Below are 21593 nucleotides of genomic sequence, written 5' to 3'. Positions count from 1 at the left end.
AGGATGCCAGTGGTTTAGGAATGGACAGTAGAAAAAATAATAATGTATTTAAAGAAGAGAAGACTGTTGATTAGTGTAATGAACATAGAATAAAAAGGTTGAAAACAACCCTGAAGGTTTTTAGTCCAACTCTCTGCCAAGGCAGGAGGCCCTAGTCCAGCGATGGGGAACCTTTTTTGCCTCACGTGCCATACGTGGGGGGAGCCCAGGGGGGGGTCTTGTGCGGGCATGCCGCACCCGTAATGCAATGCGCAACCCTCCCAGTGCCCATGCGTGCACTACAGGCACTCCCCCACATTTTTTGCATGCTTTTTTTCATCCTCCCCAGGCTCCAGAGGCTTTATAGGAGCCGGGGGAGGGCGAAAACAGCCTCACCTGTCCCCCCAGAAGCCCTCAGGAGGCTTCAGGGATTTTCAGGAGGCTTCCCTGAAGCCTCCAGAGCAGTCAAAACAACCCTCCGAGCAAACTGGAAATCTGTTCCCGAACTTCCGATTTGCCCGTAGCAGAGGTGGGTTCCTACTAGTTCACACCAGTTCGGTAGAACCGGTTCATCAAATCTACCAAACCAGTTAGAAGAGGTTCCATCAGTGGACCCAGGAAGCAGGCCACACCTACAGAAGAGGTTCCAAAAAATTTTGAAACCCACCCCTCTCTCTCTCTCTCTCTCTCTCTCTCTCTCTCTCTCTCTCACACACACACACACACACACACACACACACACACACACACACACAGAAAGAGAAAGAAAGGAAGAAAGAAAAAAAGAAAAAAGAAAGAAAAAGTGAGAGATGAAAGAAAAAAAGGAAAAAGGGACAGAGAGACAAAAGGAAGGAAAGAGAGAGAGAGAGAAAGAGAAAACACATGGCCAGCAAGCCACTCCCACCAGGTCACATGGCCAGCAAGCCACTCCCACAAAGGAGGCCACACCCACAGAGTAGGTTCTAAAAAAATTTGAAACTCACCACTGGCCCGTAGGGGCGATTTTTTGCACTCCGGAGGCTTCAGGGAAGCTCATGAAGTCTCCGGAGGGCCTCGGGGGGGGGGGGGCAGGGAGGCTCTTTTTGCCTTCCCCAGACTCCTATAAAGCCTCTGGAGCCTGAGGAGGGCGAAAAATGGCTTTAAAAAAGGGTGAACTCAGCTAGTCAGTGCGCTTATGTGCGCTGCCCAGCTGACAGGGCAATGGCTTGCGTGCCCTTAGAAATGGCTCTGCGTGCCACCTGTGACACGCGTGCCATAGCTTCGCCATCACTGCTCTAGTCTATACCTTTTTGGTTCAATCTCTTCTTAGAAACTTGCAGTGATGGAGCACCACAACTTCTGAAGGCAAACCATTCCACTGATTGTTCCTTCGGTCGGGAAATTTTCTCCTTAGTTCTAGGCTGGGTCTCTCTTTGACAACCTTCCATCCATTACTTTTTGTCTAGCCCTCAGGTGCTTTGGAGAATAAGTTTATTTTATTTATTTAGTTAGTTAGTTTGTCAAACATGTACGAGATAACAGGTATAAGTATAAACATGGACATGAACACAGGAAATAAGTACGAATAAATGGGGACAGTAGGACAGGGACAGTAGGCACACTGGTGCTCTTATGCATGCCCCCTTACAGACCTCTTAGGAATGGTGTGTGAGGTCCACAGTAGAGACTTTAAGGCTGAAGCTATGGGGATTTGAGGATGTAACAACAGAGTCAGGTAGAGGATTCCAGGCATTGACAACAACTCTGTTGCTGAAGTCATATTTTCTGCAATTGAGTTTGAAACGGTTTACCTTGAGTTTGTATCGATTGTTTGCCCGTGTATTATTGAGGTTGAAGCTGAATTAGTTATTGACAGGTAGGATGTTGTAGCAGACAATTTTGTGTACTATGCTTAAGTCAGAACGTAGGCGGTGTAGTTCTAGGCCTGTGATGACGAATTATAGGTGGCCACGCAGAGCCCTCTCTGCAGGCACGCAAGCTGTCGCCCCAACTAAGCTCTGCCACGCATGCATGAATACCATACACGCATGTGCGCACATTTCCCACTGCCCAGCTGATTTTTGGGTCTCTGCCCCACATGCACAGGGGGTGGGCTGCATGCACGAGGGGTGGGGTGCACATGGGGGCAGGGTGCACATGGGGGGCATGCACACATTGCATTATGGGTGTGCATGCGCATACTTTCAGCACTTGGTACTGAAAAGGTTAGCAATTGTTGTTCCAGGTTGGCCAAGCCCAACATTTCAAGCCTGGTAGCATAAGGTATTCTGTTGTGAACAGAGGAATGGAGGACTCTTATTATGTTGACCCCCTCTTCTCTGTCTCAGCCCCTCAAGTAATGTCCTGGAACAGCTATCATAGCTATTAGCTAGTTCTTCACTAATATCTAAATCCCTCCATCATTTAGGTTTAGGTTTATTAGATTTATATGCTGCCCTTCTCCCAAGGACTCAGGGCGGCGTACAACATTAAAAGAAACACATAATACAAAAGTTAAAAAAAAATTAAATAGAATATCCCAAACCTAATTAAAATTGACAATGACATTTTTTTAAAAAAAGAATTCAAATTAAAATTAACAGTGATCAATAATTTGTTTTGTTTTGTTCAGGCCTGGCCGGCTTGCTGGAAAAGCCAACTTTTTAGGACGCGTCGGAAGGACCGGAGGTCGGGGATTATACGAAGCTCCGGGGGCAGCTCATTCCAGAGGGAAGGCGCTCCCACAGAGAAGGCTCTCCCCCTGGGGGTCACTAGCCGACACTGTCTGGCCGATGGCACCCTGAGGAGGCCAACTCTGTGGGATCGCACTGGACGGTGGGAGGCTACCAGTGGCATCAGGTGGTCTAGCAGGTACCCTGGGCCTAAGCCATGGAGCGCTTTAAAGATCATAATTAGTACCTTGAATCGCACCCGGAAGACAACCGGCAACCAGTGCAGGCCGCCTAAAAGGGGTGTAACCTAGGTGATCCCATGATAACCCATGGAGCCGCATTCTGGACCAGTTGAAGCTTCTGGGTGCTCTTCAAGGGCAGCCTAATATAGTTTAGCTTGCAGATCCCATGTCATCTTTGTTGGTCTTTTCTAACGCTCTTTCTGGGGTCTCGACATCATTTTTATATTGTGCCAACCAGAATTGGATGCAGTTGAGTTGGGCTCAAAAGACCACCGCAAAACAAGAGCCACAGCCTTGCTGTAACTCTAAAGTTTGAAACAACAAAATAGAGTCCCATGTTTCACTCTCTGGTCTGAGCAGTGGTTGCTGATGACAATAATAGCACCCAAGCACCTGTATGAGCAATCTCTATAGAGATTACGCTGTAGAGTAATGCATAGACAGCCTACTTTCAGAAAGGATATGGTGCAACCTAAAAGATAACATTTGTTTAATCTCTGGGGCAACGTCTTTAGAATAAGCATAACAGACTAGATTTAAGTGAGCATGCCAATGGGGTCTTGGATTTAACACCCACAATAAATCCCAAAGGTGTTTTTTCAGGAGCCAACTGGACTTCCTTGTTTTTTCTTCAAAAACATTTCTTCAAAGAATAGATGTAAAAGGATGCAAATGACCAGCTGTCTGCAAGGAATATAAACCCTTCTATTCCCCACTGTCCTGTCAGAGCTGAAGAAGCTTCTTGGATGAGAAGAGAAACCTCTTCAAAGAAAAAAAAACCTGAAAAAGCACCTTTGGGACAAACATGACCTGGATGATTGAGAATGTCTACAGTTGCAAATGCCACTCAGACTTGACTGCGACTTTTAAAAGCAACTGAATCTTTTTTCCCCAAGTGCACAGTCCCATCAAATCCTAGGAAAAGATTTGGCTGCTTTAAAGAATTGAAGGCATAACCTATCATACTTTTCTGCTTCGGCCAGTTGGGTTAACAGTAACAGAGTTGGAAGGGACCTTGGAGGTCATCTAGTTCAACCCTCTGCTCACGTAGACCTATATAGCTCCAAAGTAACTTCTTAAGAATCCAATTAAAAATATTGCACAGTCCAAATACTTATCATGAAATCCAGAGCTATATATGGAAGCAAAGGTCTGCTTCTAACCATGATTCTGCCAAAATGATGAAATGTGCATTTTGTTTTTGTGACACGAGCCCTGCCCTTTTGTGATAGCATCACACAGCATTGCAGACAAGTAATAAAGGACCAACTTTGCATTATACTGCATACAGGTAGTAACTGAGGTACGACCATGATTGAACCCAAAATTATGTTGCTAAGTGAAACATTTGTTAAGTGAGTTTGCCCCATTTTACAACTTTTCTTGCCACAGTTGTTGAGTGAATCTGGCTTCCCCATTGACTTTGTTTGTCAGAAGGTCACAAAAGATGACCAAATGATCCCGGATCACTGCAACCGTCATAAGTATGAGTCAGTTGCCAAACATCTATATTTTGATCATGTGACCACGCGGATGCTGCAACGGTCATAAGTCACTTTTTTCAGAGCTGTTGTAACTTTCATTGGTCACTAAATGAACTGTTGTAAGCCGAGAACTACCTGTATTCTGTCACGGGTCTCTCTCCCACCCCCTCCCCTTCCTTGCAGCCTCCAGTACCCTATCTAGAATGACCAGCACCTGGTCCAGTCTGCAAAATTCAGATGACCCACTAGATAAATAGTAAATAATTTTCTCTATCTCTTTACTGCCATCTAGAGGTCACCATGTTTTTGCAGTCCTATATATTAAGTGCAGAGGTGGGTTGCTCTTGGTTCGACCTGGCTCGATTGAACCGGTAGTGGAATTCAGGCTGCCTGCCACACCCCCAAACCATTCCCTCGCTGCCACTGAGCCGCCACCATTTTGGTTTTTAGTGACTGCACATGTGCAGTTCACTGTAAATTGTTCTGCACATGTGCGAAGAACAATTTACATTGAACAGCGCACGCACGCGCAGCATATGTCTGCCGTGAGGTCGGGTTGCGAACCGGTAGTAAAACCAGCAGCAATCCACCCCTGATTTAATTATATATGTTGTCATTAAATTGCATTTGTGCATATGTACAATTGTGTGCATGCGAATGGAATGGTAGACAAAACTACTGAACATAAACAATAACAATATTCATGGCATTTTGTTATATTGAGTTAGTTTTAATTAAATTGCATCACATTTCATTTGTGTCTTGGGCCTGAAAAAGAGATATGCACATTTTATACCAGAGGGGGGAGGAGGCTGCCAAATTCCCAATTTGTAAACTTTGCTCATGTTTCACTTACAATTTTTAAAAAAATTATAGGGATGTTTTCTGTATTCCAGATTTAGCTGTTATGCTTTGGGAATTGTTTTCTGCATTTTTATCTTCCACAGTTTCCTTATTCAAATATTATCCATGCGGTTTAGCTTATCCTCGCTCTTCATCATTTACCTTGATTTTTAGAAACTTCAGAAGTTGGCAAAATAGATCACGTCTCTAAAATACAAGTGTTGATAAATGAACCTTCATGCCCTGCAAATGTTTCACCTCTAATTTATTTTATTTTAAAAGAAGGCATCATGAGGTACACAGCTTTTTATCTCACCCGCAGCAGCTGTTGACTGAAATATATTCTTGTCTGCAAAACAAGCTCCCTCCCTAGTTTGATTTTTAAATGAGTGGTTTTTATGCCATCCTGATTTTTAAATTAGCAGAGGAAATGAATGAATATTCCATAAGGCAGGCAGTGAAGAGACTGCAGCCAAGGCTCTGTTTAGATGTAAAGCTAACCTTTCTCCTGCTTAACCATGGTTTATTGAATCAACCAAACTGGTGACTTCACATTACTCATTAAGTCATAAATCATGTTCCATAAATCACAACAGCTGGTATTCCACAAATCACAATCAAACCAGCTACATTAGGGGTGGGTCAGGGGTGAGCTTCAAAAAATTCAGCAATGGGTTCTCTGCCCAGTCCCCGGGTGGGCGTGGCCATGGTGGGCATGGCCTAGTTAGCCTCTTGCACCTTCCCCAGGCTTCGGAGACTTTCCTCAAATCTTTGGGAGGGCAAAAACTGCCTCCCCAGGCTCCTGAGACTCTCCAGAGGCCAAAAATTGGCCTGTTTCTGGCCTCCTGGAACAGTGGTGGGTTTCAAAAATTTTTGAAACCTCTTCTGTAGGTGTGGCCTGCTTTCCGGGTCCACTGGTGGAACCTCTTCTAACCGGTTCGGTAGATTTGACGAACCGGTTCTACCGAATAGGTGCGAACTGGTAGGAACCCACCTCTGTCCTGGAACCTCTGGGATGTCCGTTTCCCCCCCCCTCCCTGAGCCTCCGTGAGGGCCTGCACTTATCTTGCATCCAAAATGGACCACGTGGAGACTCCTGGGTGGGGCGGGCGAGGCCAGCCAGGGGTGAGATTTAGAGGTTCTCTGAACCAGCCATAACATTAGCTACGGGTTCTCCCAAATCCTTGGTGCAGTATGTGAAGCCGATGTATATCACATAGTCCTCATTTAGTGAACACAATTGAGATTGGCAGCTCAGTTGTTAAGGGAAGCCTTAGTGGTTAAGTGAAAGTGTGACTGTACTTGGCAATCTTCCTTCAGCTTTCCTTTGCTTTATGGACCTGCAAAGATTGTAACGGTAAGGACTGATCCCAAAAGTTGGTTGTTGTTTTTTCATCAGTGTCGTAACTGTGAACGGTGGCTGTATGCGACCGTCACTGAATGAAGTTTGATGGAAGGATCTCACAAGTTGAAGGCTTTCTACAAGCAAAGTCAATGAAAGAAGACAGATTCACCTAACATCTGAAGTGATTTGTTTAACACAGTGTTTCTCAACCTTGGTCACCTGAAGATGCGTGGACTTCAACTCCCAGAATCCCCCAGCCAGCAGAGCTGGCTGGGGAATTCTGGGAGTTGAAGTCCACGCATCTTCAGGTGGGCCAACATTGAGAAACACTGGTTTAACAACTGTGGCAAAGGTCATAAAATCAGACACAACTCACTTAACTTGCTTAAGAACGGAAATTCTGTCCCTATTTGTGGTTATCAGTCAAGGACTATCTATTTTGACTAAGCCCTAAAGGCTAACACAGACCTGGGGCTTTGAATAACTGTGGGAGCAACTCCTCTGTTATGAATCTGACAGGTTACTTAGAAGCAGTGATGAAATTCAAATGTTTTTACTACTGGTTTTGTGGGCGTGGCTTGGTGGGCGTGGCAGGGGAAGGATGCTGCAAAATCCCCATTCCCTCCCCACTCTGGGGCCAGCCAGAGGTGGTATTTGCCAACTACTCAAAATTTCTGCTACCGGTTCTCCAGAATCTGTCAGAAGCTGCTGGATTTCACCCCTGCTTAGAAGCTTTTTGAAATTGCCTCTGTTGCTAGAAGCTTGACTACAGGTAGTCCTCGACTTACGACCTCAATCGAGCCCAAAATTTATGTTGCCAACGAAGACATTTATTAAGTGAATTTTGCTGCTTTCTATGACCTTTCTTGCCAAAGTTGTTAAGGGAATCACTGCAATTGTTAAGCTAGTAACACGGTCGTTAAGTGAATCTGGCTTCCCTATTGACTTTGCTTGTCAGAAGTTGCAAAAGGGGATCACATGACCCCGGGACACTGCAACCGTCATAAATATGAATCAATTGCCAAGGATCTGGCTTTTGATCATGTGACCATGGGGATGCTGCAATGGTCGTAAGTGTAAAAAATGGTCATAAGTCATTTGTTTTCAGTGACATTGTAACTTCGAATGGTCACTAAATGAATTGTTGTAAGTCAAGGGCTATCTGTGCTAGTATGTGCCCTTCTGTTGTAGGGTGCTCATGCTATTGAATGGGCCTCTGAAAAAGGTGGCTTTGTCCCCTCCTGTTACTCAAATATGGCAAAGGTCCATATTTTTCACCGTTTTTAAGCTGCAAATGGATGCAGAATTTATTCAGATTTAAATTGTATTGATTTTTTAAATTTTCTTTCTTACACTGTATTTTTTAAAACAATTCCAAACCACCTTGAGTATTTTTGCAAACAGAAAAGCATGGATGAATTTTATAATAAAAACCTAAATAAATATAAAGGAATGCTGTCTCATGAAAGATTCATCCTGTACATGGGAATGTACTGCATTAGGAAGAATAGCTCAGCCTGCTCGCTGTGCCATTTTTCTATTTGCAGAGTGATTTAAAACACACACATAGAAGCACTGACAGATGTGATTTTCCATTTATAGTCTGGGATGATGCATTTCATTCTAGCATATCATATTGCTTGATATATATATATATATATATATATATATATATATATATATATATATATATATATATATATATATATATATATATGAATTCAGAAATTAGCTTTCCTTGCACAAAGTCTTTAACAAACCAAAAACTAAAAATAAATAGGAACTTTCTACAGTACTGTTACTTTCGTTCTCTCACTGTTCAAATAGGAGGGAAAAGTGCATAACTCCTCCATCTGCTCAAGGGAGACTCAAATGGATCGATAGTTTTGCCTTTAACAGTGAGACAGAGTGTCATGTCTAATCGCTGCAAGAATTACAGCTCACCCAAGCAGAAATGAGAACCTACTTAAAGTCAGGGCGAGAACAATTTTTTTTTCCAACGGAGTATTTTCCATGCATTACTAAAGTCATTTTAAATACATCGCAGCTCCTTGTATTTTACAAGATTAGAAGAGAGTGTGAGGCTGTATTCTGAATATCCTGTATTTATTGTGTAATTTCATCCCTCTTTTCCTCAAAGGGACTCCAAAGGTGGTGGTGGTGGTGGTGGTGGTGTGTGTGTGTGATATTTTCCCTCCTCCGTTAAGCTTATCTGTGAGTTAATTGGTGGCTGGAGTGGTGGGTTTGAGTGGGGATTTTTATCTGGTTCTCCCTCATTCCAATCCAACTTTGAATAAACTGGGACGGTGAGATGAAGGCAGCCTCTGTGTGGAAAGGCAGTTTCCTATCAAATACAGCTAATCCCCCACAATTCAGCCCAAAATTCCTGTTGCTGAGAGAGACAATTTTGTCCCCTTTTACGACTTTTCTTGCCACAGCTGTTAAGCGAATCACTGCAGTTGGTAATTTGGTAACAGTTAATTTTGGTAAGTGAAACTGGCTTCCCCATTGACTTTGCTTGTCAGAAAGTCACAAAGGGGGGATCACATGACCACCACCAGCACCCGGACACTGCAATGGTCATAAATACAAGTCAGTTGCCAAGTGTCTGAATTTTGATCACCTGACCACGGGGAATGCCACAACAATTGTAACTGCGAGGACTGATTCTAAGTCACTTTTTTCAGTGCCATTGTAACTTTGAACGGTCACTAAATGAGTTGTTGTAAGTCAAGGACTACCTGTACTTGTTCCATGGCTAAGAAAGGCATTTTTTCGTTTCCCCCTCCCCCCTCTTATTTTTGGCCTCCCTGGAGGAATCTAGATATGAGGCAGCCATTTGACGTAGCTCAGACAGAAAGCACTAATCATGAGCCCTAACAATACCTTTACAAGTAGTCCTCAACTTACAACCATTTGTTTAGCGATTGTTCAAAGTTACAACTGCACTGAAAAAAGTGACTTACAACTCTTGGGTTGTTGTCTTTGAACTTACAGCCATTGCAGCATCCCAGTTTGATGAAAAGAAGAACTAGGGGAGACATGATAACAGTGTTCCAATATCTCAGGGGTTTCCACAGAGAAGAGGGAGTCAAACTATTCTTCAAAGCACCTGAGTGTAGAACAAGAAGCAATGGGTGGAAACTAATCAAGGAGAGAAGCAACTTAGAACTGAGGAGAAATTTCCTGACAGTTAGAACAATTAATCAGTGGAACGATTTGCCTCCAGAAGTTGTGAATGTCCCAACACTGGAAGTTTTTAAGAAGATGTTGGATAGCCATTTGTCTGAAACAGTATAGGGTTTCCTGCCTAGGCAGGGGTTGGACTAGAAGACCTCCAAAATCCCTTCCAACTCTGCTATTCTATTCTATTCTATTCTATTCTATTCTATTCCATTTTCTATTCTATTTTCTATTTCTATTCTATTCACAACTTTCCCAGCCTGCTGACATCAAGCAAAGTTAATGGGGGAAACTGGATTCGCTTAATGACTGTACTTAACAGCTGTAGTGATTCCTTTAACAACCTTGGCAAAAAAGGTAATAAAATCAGACACAACAGCCTTATTTAGCAACAGAAGTGCTGGTTGCAATTTTGGTTGTAAGTCGAGGACAACCTGCAAGGTCATAGGAACAGAATCTTGCAAATCTGAAAGTCTCTCCCCCTCCTTTATGTTGCTGAAAACTAGGGAGAGTCCTTTCTAAGATGCTATTTTGGACTCAGATTTCTCTCATCAGTCTAAGCTGCAGCTCTTCCTTCTGTCTCCCAAGATCAAACCTACATATCATTAGACCCTGGACAGCTCTTCATCTTAAATTCATTTGGATAAAAATAAAACAGATGTAGGAATTGTAGCAAAAGTTGGCAATTCCAACTCCATTTGTGCTGGTTCTAGTAAAGACCAGCTCTTCCATCAGAGGGAGAGAGAAACGATCCACTTATGATCACAAGGGAGCACAAAATTTCTTAATTTTGTTAAGTGAGACATTTGTCAAATGGGTTTTGCTCCATTTTATGTCCTTGGTTGCCACAGTTGTTAGGTGAATCCCTGCAGCTGTTAAGTTAATAAACATGGTTGTTAAGTGAATCTGGCTTCCCCATTGACTTTGCTTACCAGAAAGTCACAAAAGGGGATCAAATGATCCCAGGACATGGCAACCGTCCGAATTTTGATCACCTGGCCAAGTTTGGAAAACAGTCATAAGTGACTTTTTTCAGTACTGTTGTAACTTTGAATGAACTAAATGAATTGTTGTAAGTTGGGGACGAACTGTACTTTCCCCCCTTCCATCGCAGTGACTCAAATCGGTTTTTGAAGAGGTCCATAAGGTGAGACATTTGTAACTGATCGGTATATTTACTTTGCATATTTTTTCTTTCACTTCCCCTGCAAATGGTGCAGGATTTGCAATGCGTAGCAAATCACCCTTATTCTGAGGTGCAGATGGGGTAGAGTTGTAGGATCGCTACTGTTTCCTGTTATGAATGTGCCTGTTCCTTTATTAGAAGTGGGGAATGCCACTTGTGGGAATGAATAAAAGGAAGAAAGATAATTTGAACGACTTAGATTTACTAGACTGCTCAAGGGCTTGCAATCTGAAGCCGCAGCCACCTCAATTTGGCTGGGCTGAATTTCCTGAAAGCACAGAAGACATGATTTAATTTCTTCCTCTGCAGTCACCAATGTATTTACTGGGGAATAAAGCTTTATGTGTAGCAGCATCTCCCCCTGCTTTTTCCTCGCAGGCTGCAAGGGGTGGGGAGGGAGAGAGCTACTCCCTTCCCAGGCTCCTGTCTTGTTTTATAAATTTATGGAGAAAGGGGGGGAGGGAGAGAAGGAGGGAGAGAGAGGAAGAGAGGGAGGGAAGGAGAGAGGAAGGGAGGGAGAGAGTGGAAGAGAGGGAGGGAAGGAGAGAGAGAGGGAGGGAAGGGAGAGGAAGGGAGGGTGGGAGAGAGAGGAAGAGAGGGAGGGAAGGAGGGAAGGAGAGAGAGAGAAGTGGGGGAGGGAGGGAGAGAGAGAGAAATATACATCTTGGTCTCTTGAGAAATGGGGTGAGGATGGCCTGGCTATGAGCTAAATGGGAGGTTTCTAGGATGAATCACTCAGAAGTAATTTCCAAGAGTGCCGCTAATGGATTGCAGAACAGGAAAAGAAAAGGGGGAAAAACAATTTTATGGCTGGAACATTGGCCCAAGCTAAGGCAACCAGCTCAGCAGGATGGCATGTCAGCCCAAGGTTGCAGCTGCATACATCACAAAAAGAAAAGAAAAATCACCTTGAATGGGGGAAATAATCCTCTTAATGGGGGATTATTGCAAAAATGTTTTCGCTGGTTAGACTTTGGACTAACCTTGCGAAGTAGATCACTTATTTAGAAAACCCCTTAGCAAGGCTTCCTGCCTTAGGTGACTCTTTCTCCACTTCAGCAAATTTAAAGTGCTTGAACTTCAACTCCCAGAATTCCCCAGCCAGCACAGTTAGCTGGGGAATTCTGGGAGTTGAAGTCTACACGCCTTCAAAGTTGCTAATGTTGAAAAACCCTGCCTTAGCTGTTAAATATCTAATGCTTTGTGATTTCAAACACTAGGGAGCAGCGTAGAAAATTCTAGCAGAAAAACAGAGAAAATGACATTGTGTAAGTGAGAAATTATGAGGATAAGGTTATTTAGTAACAATAACCTCACTTCTTATATTACACTCCCTTTATTCCAATATGAAATGGACTCTCTTGTTTAAAAAAAATGCTTTAAAAATGGTGCTGGTTATTCAAATCCAGAAAGCAAGAAACCGTAACTGTTGGATTCACACACAAGAAACATGGTCAAAAACAAACAAAGCGTATTATTACTATATGCAGTGTGGGAACCCAAATTCTATTTCATAAATGAATGGAATGCCACGACTCAAGATTTCTCCTCCACCTTGTGAAAATTATCTTTTTTTTCCTAGTCAATATAAGGCAAAAATCCTCTCAAACATGTTTGGCTAAGATACATACTAGGAACATGATGCCATAGCGCCACCTGCTGGCTAGAGTTTCATAATCCATACTTTTGAATTATTGTGATATGAGCAGGTTTGAATTAAAATTTTGCACGGAGGTTGAATTTAATTTGTTTGTAAAAAGGTAAAGGTAAATGTTCCCTTTGCACATGTGTGCTAGTCGTTCCCAACTCTAGGAGGCGATGCTCATCTCCATTACAAAGCCAAAGAGCCAGCACTCTCTGAAGACATCTCTGTGGTCATGTGGCCGTCATGATTAATTGCCAAAGGCACACGGAACGCTGCTATCTTCCCACCAAAGGTGATCCTTATTTTTTCTACTTGCATTTTTACCTGCTTTCGAACTGCTAGGTTGGCAGAAGCTGGGACAAGTTATGGGAGCTCACTCCATTGCACAGCACTAGGGATTCAAAACACCGAACTGTAGAGTGCTTTTAAAATCATTCTTGAGTGGACAGCACTTTCAGAACAAGTGAAAAGAAATTTGAGGTGCATTGTGAACCCCAGAGCTGATAAATCATGACAGAGACAATTCACATGTACCACTATGTCTCCCTGTTCCTCAGTATACATACACCCAGAACACACTGATCAAGCTGACCAACCCAGATTGGATCCTGTAACGTTGATCCTCAATTCCTGGCCAATGACGGAGATATTGAGGAGATGCTTCATTTCAGCTCTGCCAAACAGGGCAAATAAATAGGAAACGAATTAGTTCAATAGAGAGGGAACTACATCTAAATTTGAATCTTCCTTGTGCCACTTGAGCTTTGTTACTTGGACAAAAGTTAAATGAAATATCCAGCTTGTATATTGAAGTGGACAAAATTTTGAATGCTAGGTGATAAAATGTGGGCATCAGAAAATAAAAAAAACGAGGCTCGGGTAAACGCCAACCTTTGCAAAAATTAAAAAAGGTTTAAAACACCAGAGGACTACATATGCTTAATGGCCCCAAAATGACCTCCTGTTGAAGTCTTCAGTAAAATTGGAAGTGACCTTGGAGCTCTTCTGATCCAATCCACTGCTCAAGCAGGAGACCTTATGTCATTCCGGACAAATGGCTTCCTTCTTGAAAACATCCAGTGATTGATCCAGGGGTGGCTGCTACAGGTTCGCCTGGATTCAGGAGAACTCGTAGCTAACATTATGGCTCAGAGAGCCTCCAAATCCCACCCTGGCTGCCCCTCCCCTCCCAGGAGTCTCCACATGGCCCATTTTGGATACAAAGTAAGTGCAGGCCACTCATGGAGGCTTGGAGAAGGGAAAAACAGGCCTCCCAGAGGGCTTCTGGATCCTGGGGGAGGCAGTTTTCGCCCTTCCAGAGGCTCGAGGAAAGCCTCCGGAGCCTGAGGAAGGCGAAAATGCCCCCCCTCCCCTGCGGTGGTACATGCAGGAGGCCAACTAAGCCACACCCACCATGGCCACACCCACCCAGCAACCAGGCAGAGAACCTGTTACTGAAATTTTTGAAGCCCATCCCTGGATGGATCCCTTTCACATTTACTGCTGTTGAGCCAAGTACTACATATTCTATAACCATGTGTTTTGTTTTTCTTCCTAAATTTAAAACCCTTTCCCCTCATCTAAATCATTTCTGAAGGCGTTGAAAAGTACAGGGCCTAAGACAAAACCTTGGGGTGCCTCATTGCATGCTTCCCTCCATGTAAATCCAGGTTCATTGCGAGCTACATATTCAGTACAGTTTGTCAGCCAGTTATGAATCCATCTGGCAGTGATGCTGCCTATCCTTTCTTTTTCTATCTTATCAAGAAATAGGTTGTGATCTACTTTGTCGAATGCCTTACTGAAGTACAAGTATACTATATCCAGAGTATTTCTCTGGTCTGGTAATTTAGTCACTCTGTCAAAGAAATACAATAAGGTTTGTCTGGTATGATCTGTTTTGACAAACATTTGTTGGCTTCTAGTAATATCTTTGCTTGTTTCTAGGTGTTCTCAGAATCGTTGCTTGGACAGAAGATGAGAAAAACAGGAAGGCCTGTCAAATCTTCAAAGTAGCAGCACTATTTTTCTGCAGATTCCATTCTGCAAAAGGATTTTTGCATTCATCCTTTCTGTAGCTTATGTAGATAACCCTGTTGTCTCCAAATCAGATAGATTGTGCTGCAGTATTCAGATACGATGCAGCGACTTATACAGAGCTTAAAACCATCCTTTTTCTTCCTGCATTTGAGTTAATTTCTTAGCCTAAATGTCCGATGCATATTTAAACTAGTTTCAGACTTCTCAATCAATAGTCCTGTAGCTCTACTATTAAACCTAGAAATTAGAAAACCAGAATTTTGTGGGAAGTCCCTGACAGATATGAATTTCTCACCTGATCTCCTGGAGATGATATCATTGTTGGCTACTTCCAAGTCTGATTTTGCATATGGAGACAGCAGAAAAAAATAATTAAAAAAAGCATTTGATTGTTGAAAGCTTGTTCAGAGTCAGCAGAATCTGGTCCACCCTACTGCATTTGTGTTTACACAGGATAGGAATTATTTTTCCCCCTGACTCTGCAAAGACAACTCTTTGGCCTCATGGTCTGAAGTCACAAATGTGGTCGACCATCTCAGTGCAAATCTACGAACGTAACCATTGTCCAAACCGAATCTGGTTGCTTATCCAGAGATCTTTCACCTGAGGTCAGACTGATCCTTTAGGAAACCTTTCCAAATAGCTATTGGGAATTAGTTGACCTGCTCTTGGGTAACAAGAGTCCCACCCCCTCAATTCCCCAATGATTTCACACTTTGTTCCTTTACTTTGGGCTTGTAAATCATTAATGAACCCAAGGACAGAATGGGAAACAACTCCTGGAAAGGCCCCTATCAGATGTCCTACAACAATTCGCTAAGAGCCAAGAGTAAGACTTTTATCAACAGGTAGAACAGCTGCCTTCTGCCAAATAGGAATTCTATGAATTGTAATCCAGCACATATGGAGAGCACCAGGCTGTAAAATATCTTTCCAATTATTGCATTACTTAGAACTAACAACCATTAGGAGACCTTGCCTTTAAATCCTGCTCCTTATCCTGGTTGATTAACTCTTCCAGCTGTTGGTGGTAGGGAAGGTCAAAAATAAAATACCCACAAATGGTATAGCAAGACCGTTTTATTGGCTTACAAGGTTACAAGGCTGAGCAGCATTGAAATAAGGAATGAATACAAGATCTTGCCCAGTTGCTCTTTGTGTGATAGGAGATGGCTTCCCATTTTTTCCTAATGACATGTCCATCAAAGCATCAGAATCCTTACATTTTCAGGATGTTTTTCTGCATGGGATTGTGACTTATCAAAACTTGTTCTGGGAAACTGTATTTGCTTATTGCACAACCTGGGCATGTTGCATTAGATCAGCTCAGCTAATGACCTTCAGATATGCTTGCTATTCCTCCCCTTCTCTTGTGGAGTTCAACAGACTTCCTGAAATCCTTCAGGGCTCTATTCTGCAGACAGTTTCCAGCCGTTGTTCTGTCCTCTATTTATCTAGATTGCACGGACAAGACTCTCTTGGCTTCCTGCCTCCACAGATATGTCAAGCTGACTCCCATCGTCCTTTTCCACGCTGGCTGGGAATTGTGAGTGCGTATCAAGGGCAAGAGATTGTAGAAACTAGCGCTCTCATTTTTTTTGTACCAATCGTTGTCTTATGCATATTTTTTTCTCATGCATAGTTTCTGTGGCTTCATTGTTCCACCAAACACCCATTTTCATATGTTCAGTATAACTCCACGCACTTAACATAATAACAGAGTTGGAAGAGGCTTTGGAGGTCTCCTAGTCCAGGGATTCCAAACCCCTGTCTGTGAACTGGAATTGGTCTTCAACATGCAGAAACCGGGCCTCACAAACATGTGAAGCCCCATCTGCAGGATGCAGGCAGCACATGAAACCAGCCCCCCCCCCCCTCTGTCTGGGGAAAAGCCTCTCTCCACAGAACCGGTCCATGGTACCCAAAAGGTTGGGGGCTGCTGTTGTAGTCCAATAACCCTGCTCAGGCAGGAAACCCAATGTCATTTCGGACAAATGGTGGTCCAATTTCTTCTTTAAAACCTTCAGTGTTAGACCAGCTACAACTTCTGGAGGCAAGTTGTTCCTCTGATTAGTTCCAGATTATTTCTCTCCTTGATTAGTTTCCATCCATTGCTTCTTGTCCTGCCTTCAGGTGCTTTGGAGAATAGGTTGACCCCCTCTTCAATGTCGTAGCCCCTGAGATAATGGAACATTAACAATCATGTTACCCCCTAGTCCTTCTTTTCATAAATTAGACATCCTGCAATTGTTCTTCATATGTTTTAGCCTCCGGTATGGCGTTCTTATCATCCTTTTCCAAGCAATTTCAATGCTCTTTCCTTATCTCAGTTTCCATTCATCTGTGGCAAAATTAAACTATCATCTAGTACCTTTTCATACAGGCGTTGTTCTACTGCTGTAATTCTTCTACTTTATCTCTCTCTTTTTTTCTTTCCTTCCATTGCTGTTTTTTCTCAAATTTCACTCTTAACAATACTCCCTTACTAAGGATTTTTCATCCTTGCACCCTTAGTCTTTCATCAAATTGAGCCTGTTTTTAGCATTATATGGGTAGTCTTTGAATTACGAACACAACTGAGAGTAAAAATTCCATTGTTAGGCAATGTGCTTGTTAAGGGATCTGTGCCTTACTTTATAACTTTTTTTGGCCATGGTTGTTAAACGAATCACTGCAGTTAAGTGAATTGTAGGGTCATTAAGCAAATCCAGCTTCCCCCATTGACTTTGTTCATCAGAAACTGGCTGGGAAGGTCTCAAATGGTAATCAAATGACTCTTGGATGTTACAACATTCATAAATAAATTTTGGTTGTACCTAGACTAGGTATTTAGACTTGTATACTGCTTCACTGTGCTTTACAGCCCTCTCTAAGTGGTTTATAGAGTCAGCATATTGTTCCCAACAATCTGGGTCCTCATTTTACCCACCTTGGAAGGACAGAAGGCTGAGTCAACCTTCAGCCTGGTGAGATTTGATCTGCAAAATTGCAGGCAGCTGGCAGGCAGCAAAAGTAGCCTGCAATACTGCACCGTGGCTCACTGTGAATGGTTGTAAGTTGTGGGCTATTTATTCCTTTGCTGTCTATGCAAAAAACTTTTTGTACTCTGGTTTTCACCTAGGGGTGGCAGGAGTTATGTTTGGAAAACATCTGTAAAATATTTCTTAATCCAATGCCTTCCATAAATTCTGATCTACAACTTTATCTCACCAGCTGCTCTATTGTAACTCGTTTCCATCTGTGGGTGATTTGGATCACAATTCAACACACTTAAGCAGCAATCTGCTTGCAAAAGGCTAGTGGAAAAGAATGTTTCTTGGGAGTGAGCTGCAATTTATGAAACTTTCCAATCACGCCTCCCATGCTCCTGTATACAGGTAGTCCTCAGCTTACAACTGTTTGTTTAGTCACCGTTGAAAGCTACAATGGCACTGAAAAAAGTTACCATTTTTCATACTTGCAAACATTGGAGGAATGCCACAGTCACATGATTAAAATTCGGATGCTTGGCAATGGGTTCGTATCAGGGGTGAAATGCTACCGGTTTGGATCAGTTTGGCTGAACCAGTAGTAAAAAAATTGCTACCAATTCGGGCAAACCGGTATTGCCGACGATCAGAATGACACATGATTTATATTAGCTAGAAAGCAGGACTTGTTCGCTTAACTTTGCACGGGCGTTTGGTAGCAGGTTCTGCCCACCCGCCTAGATATCATCATATCTGTTTTTGACGCTCTACGCATGCGCGGAAGATCCTGTGCATGCACGGAAGTGGCAGGTGCGAACAGACACATTTGTGAACCAGTAGTGAAGGTAAGTAGATTTCAGCCTGTTTCATATACACTATATTGCCAAAAGTATTCGCTCACTTGCCTTTACTCGCATATGAACTTACTGTAAGTGACATCCCATTCCTAACCCGTAGGGTTCAGTATGACGTCGGTCCACCCTTTGCAGCTATAACAGCTTCAACTCTTCTGGGAAGGCTGTCCACAAGGTTCAGGAGTGTGTTTATGGGAATTTTTGACCATTCTTCCAGAAGTGCATTTGTGAGGTCACACACTGATGTTGGACGGGTTTACGTGGCCTACCACTTCGTGGCTGAGTTGCTGTCATTCCCAAACACTTCCACATTCTTATAATACAGCTGACAGTTGACTGTGGAATATTTAGGAGCAAGGAAATTTCACGACTGGATTTGTTGCACAGGTGGCATCCTATCACAGTTCCACGCTGGAGTTCACTGAGCTCCTGAGAGCGACCCATTCTTTCACAAATGTTTGTAAAAACAGTCTGTATGCCTAGGTACTTGATTTTATACTCCTGTGGCCATGAAAGTGATTGGAACACCTGATTCTGATGGGTGAGCAAATACTTTTGGCACTATAATGTATATGATGGGCTCGTATTCATGATGACTGCAGTGACCCTTTTGAAACCTCCTGACAAGCAAAGTCAATGGGGAAGCCAGATTCACTTAACAGCAATGTTGCTAACTTAACAATTGCAATGATTCTCTTAACAACTGTGGCAAGAAAGACTGTAAAATTGGGCAAAATTCATTTAGCAACTGTCTTGCTTAGCAACATAAATTTTGGGCTCAATTGTGATCATAAGTGAAGGACTACCTGTATGCAATTTGCAGAGAAGATGCACACACTCATCCTGGACACAACCTTCTCAATTGTAAAGAGTGATGCAGCCAAGTTCCCTTCCAGCTCTGTTATTTTCTCTGTTTATTAATTCTGGGGAATTGCAACATCTCCGGGGGTGGGAGGTGAAGGATGAGGTGAACTTTCTCCCATGTGATACAGTCTCAACTCTGCTGTGTTAAAACCAAAACCAGAAAATCATAGAGGAATGAAGTGAGAAGGGTTCCACCACAAATCCGCGGTAGACTAAAGCGCGCTCGATGAAAGCGCGTACGTGACGTCATCACAGCGCGACGAAAACGGCACGCTGTGAGCGGTAAATTTAAAATTAACGCGAAAACCTTACCCTAACCCCCCCCAAACCTAACCCTAAACCTAACCCTAAGCCTAACCCTTAACCTAACCCTAAACCTAACCCTAAACCTAACCCTTAACCTAACGCTAAACCTAACGCTAACCCTTAACCTAACCCTAACCCTAACGCTTAACGTAACCCTAACCCTAACCCTAACCCTTAACCTAACCCTAACCCTAACCCTAACCCTAAATCTAACCCTTACCTTTATGTGAATCGGCTTGCTTTAATTTAATTTTAATTTTAATTTAATTTATTTTTAATTTTATTTGTCGCGCTGCTGATGACGTCACGTACGCGCTTTGATCGGGCGCGCTTTAGTGGACCGCGGTTTTGACGGGTCACGAGTGAGAAGGACACGAACACTGTCTGTTCAGCTTTCTAGAAATTCACTCTAAACCCTTACTTATAAGGAGCTGGAGGGAAATAAAATCAGGGTTGTCTCTGATAAAAAGGAATATTTAAAGCATATAACATGCCAATTGTGATGAAGAGGATATTCACCCTAATCAAACTCGAGGGAAGAATTAGTAGATTGTAGGGAGTGGGAGACTCAAAACGGTGGTGAGCATCCATCAATGTTGCATTCAGGATGGGGCATTGCTAGCCTCATGGAGCCAATTTTTGACTGAATCCCAGCAGAAAGTCATAATTTATGATCTTTCCAACTCCAATTAGCAGGCAAGAAGAAGAAAATGAATTTCTGTCAATTACACTTTTATTTTTCCTCTATTAAAAATTAGGTTATCTATGTAAATAGTGTCAATAAGGTTTTTCTTTTTTAAAAAAAAACATATAAAAGTGTTCAAGTATAAATTGTGCTTGCTGGGGATAGCTGTCATTTCTTACATTAAACATTAGAGGCACCTTCCCCTGTTTTTCTTCTTCTTCTTAGATCAGTGTTTCTCAACCTTGGCAACTTGAAGATGTCTGGATTTCAACTCCCAGAATTCCCCAGCCAGCGAATGCTGGCTGGGGAATTCTGGGAGTTGAAGTCCAGACATCTTCAAGTTGCCAAGGTTGAGAAACACTGTCTTAGATAAAGAAGCCATTAGCAAGTCCAACTTTTCCAGCGCAAGCATCAATCATTTGATGTACAGATAGTCAAGGACTTACAACCCTTTGTTCAGCAACAGTTTGAAGTTACAATGACACTGAAAAGCATGACTTACAACCTGTCCATAAATTTACAACCCTTGCACCACTCTCAAGAGGTCAGAATTCAGAATCATGGCATCCAGCATGTATTTACAATGATCACACCCTCCCAGGCAGAGGTGGTATTCAGCAGGTTCTGATCAGTTTTAGGGAACCAGTAGCAGAAACTTTGAGGAGTTCGGAGAATCAGTAAATACCACCTCTGACTGGCCCCGCCCCCATCGATTCCCTGCCTCCTGAGTCCCAGCTGATTGGGAGGAAATGGGGATTTTACAGTATCCTTCCCCTGGAGTGTAGAGGGAATGTAGATTTTATAGTATCCTTCCCTCTGCCATGCCCACCAAGCCACACCCACAGAACAGGTAGTAAAATTTTTGAATCCCACCACTGCTCCCAGGTTCGTGTGATCACAATTTGTGACCTTCTCACAAGCCGACTTCCGATAAACAAAGTTAATGGGAAGTGGGATTTGCTTAATTATCATATGATTCACTTAAGAACTGCAGGGGTTTGCTTAAAAATCATGGCATTAAAAAATGGGTATGACTTATATAGTAAGTACGTGGCTTAAAAATGGAAATTTTGTTCCTAACTGTGGACGTAAGTAGAGGACTACCTGTTTCCAGTATTCAGCTGCTTGATGGACCTTTCAGTCTGCTGTGTTTCTATGGAATGAACTTTATAGCTGGTATGTTATAGTGCTACGAGTGGAAAACTTAAGCATGTAGTAAAATAGACGCTTTGCAGGCAAAAGGACCAAAGTTCAAACCCTTAGCGAGAGTCAGAAATTCAGTATGATTCTGTTAGAAATAATTTGGACTAAACAATC

At 42.7% G+C, this 21593-nt stretch overlaps 1 long non-coding RNA gene across 1 annotated transcript in view; it reads right to left on the bottom strand.

The window, feature by feature from the left end:
- The window catches only part of LOC148046318 (uncharacterized), a 76027-nt gene extending 60795 nt beyond the window's left edge, over positions 1–15232 (bottom strand). The window contains exon 1 of the long non-coding RNA XR_015696487.1: positions 14894–15232. This is a non-coding gene — a long non-coding RNA (uncharacterized LOC148046318). The remainder of the gene's footprint in view (positions 1–14893) is intronic.
- Between the last annotated feature and the right edge of the window lie 6361 nt (positions 15233–21593).

The sequence above is a fragment of the Thamnophis sirtalis genome, unplaced genomic scaffold (assembly GCF_051295495.1).
Source record: "Thamnophis sirtalis isolate CommonGarterSnake01/CBP01778 unplaced genomic scaffold, rThaSir2_p1.2 scaffold_4, whole genome shotgun sequence".
Classification (NCBI taxonomy): Eukaryota; Metazoa; Chordata; class Lepidosauria; order Squamata; family Natricidae; genus Thamnophis; species Thamnophis sirtalis.
This window is presented reverse-complemented; position numbering and strand designations above follow the sequence as displayed.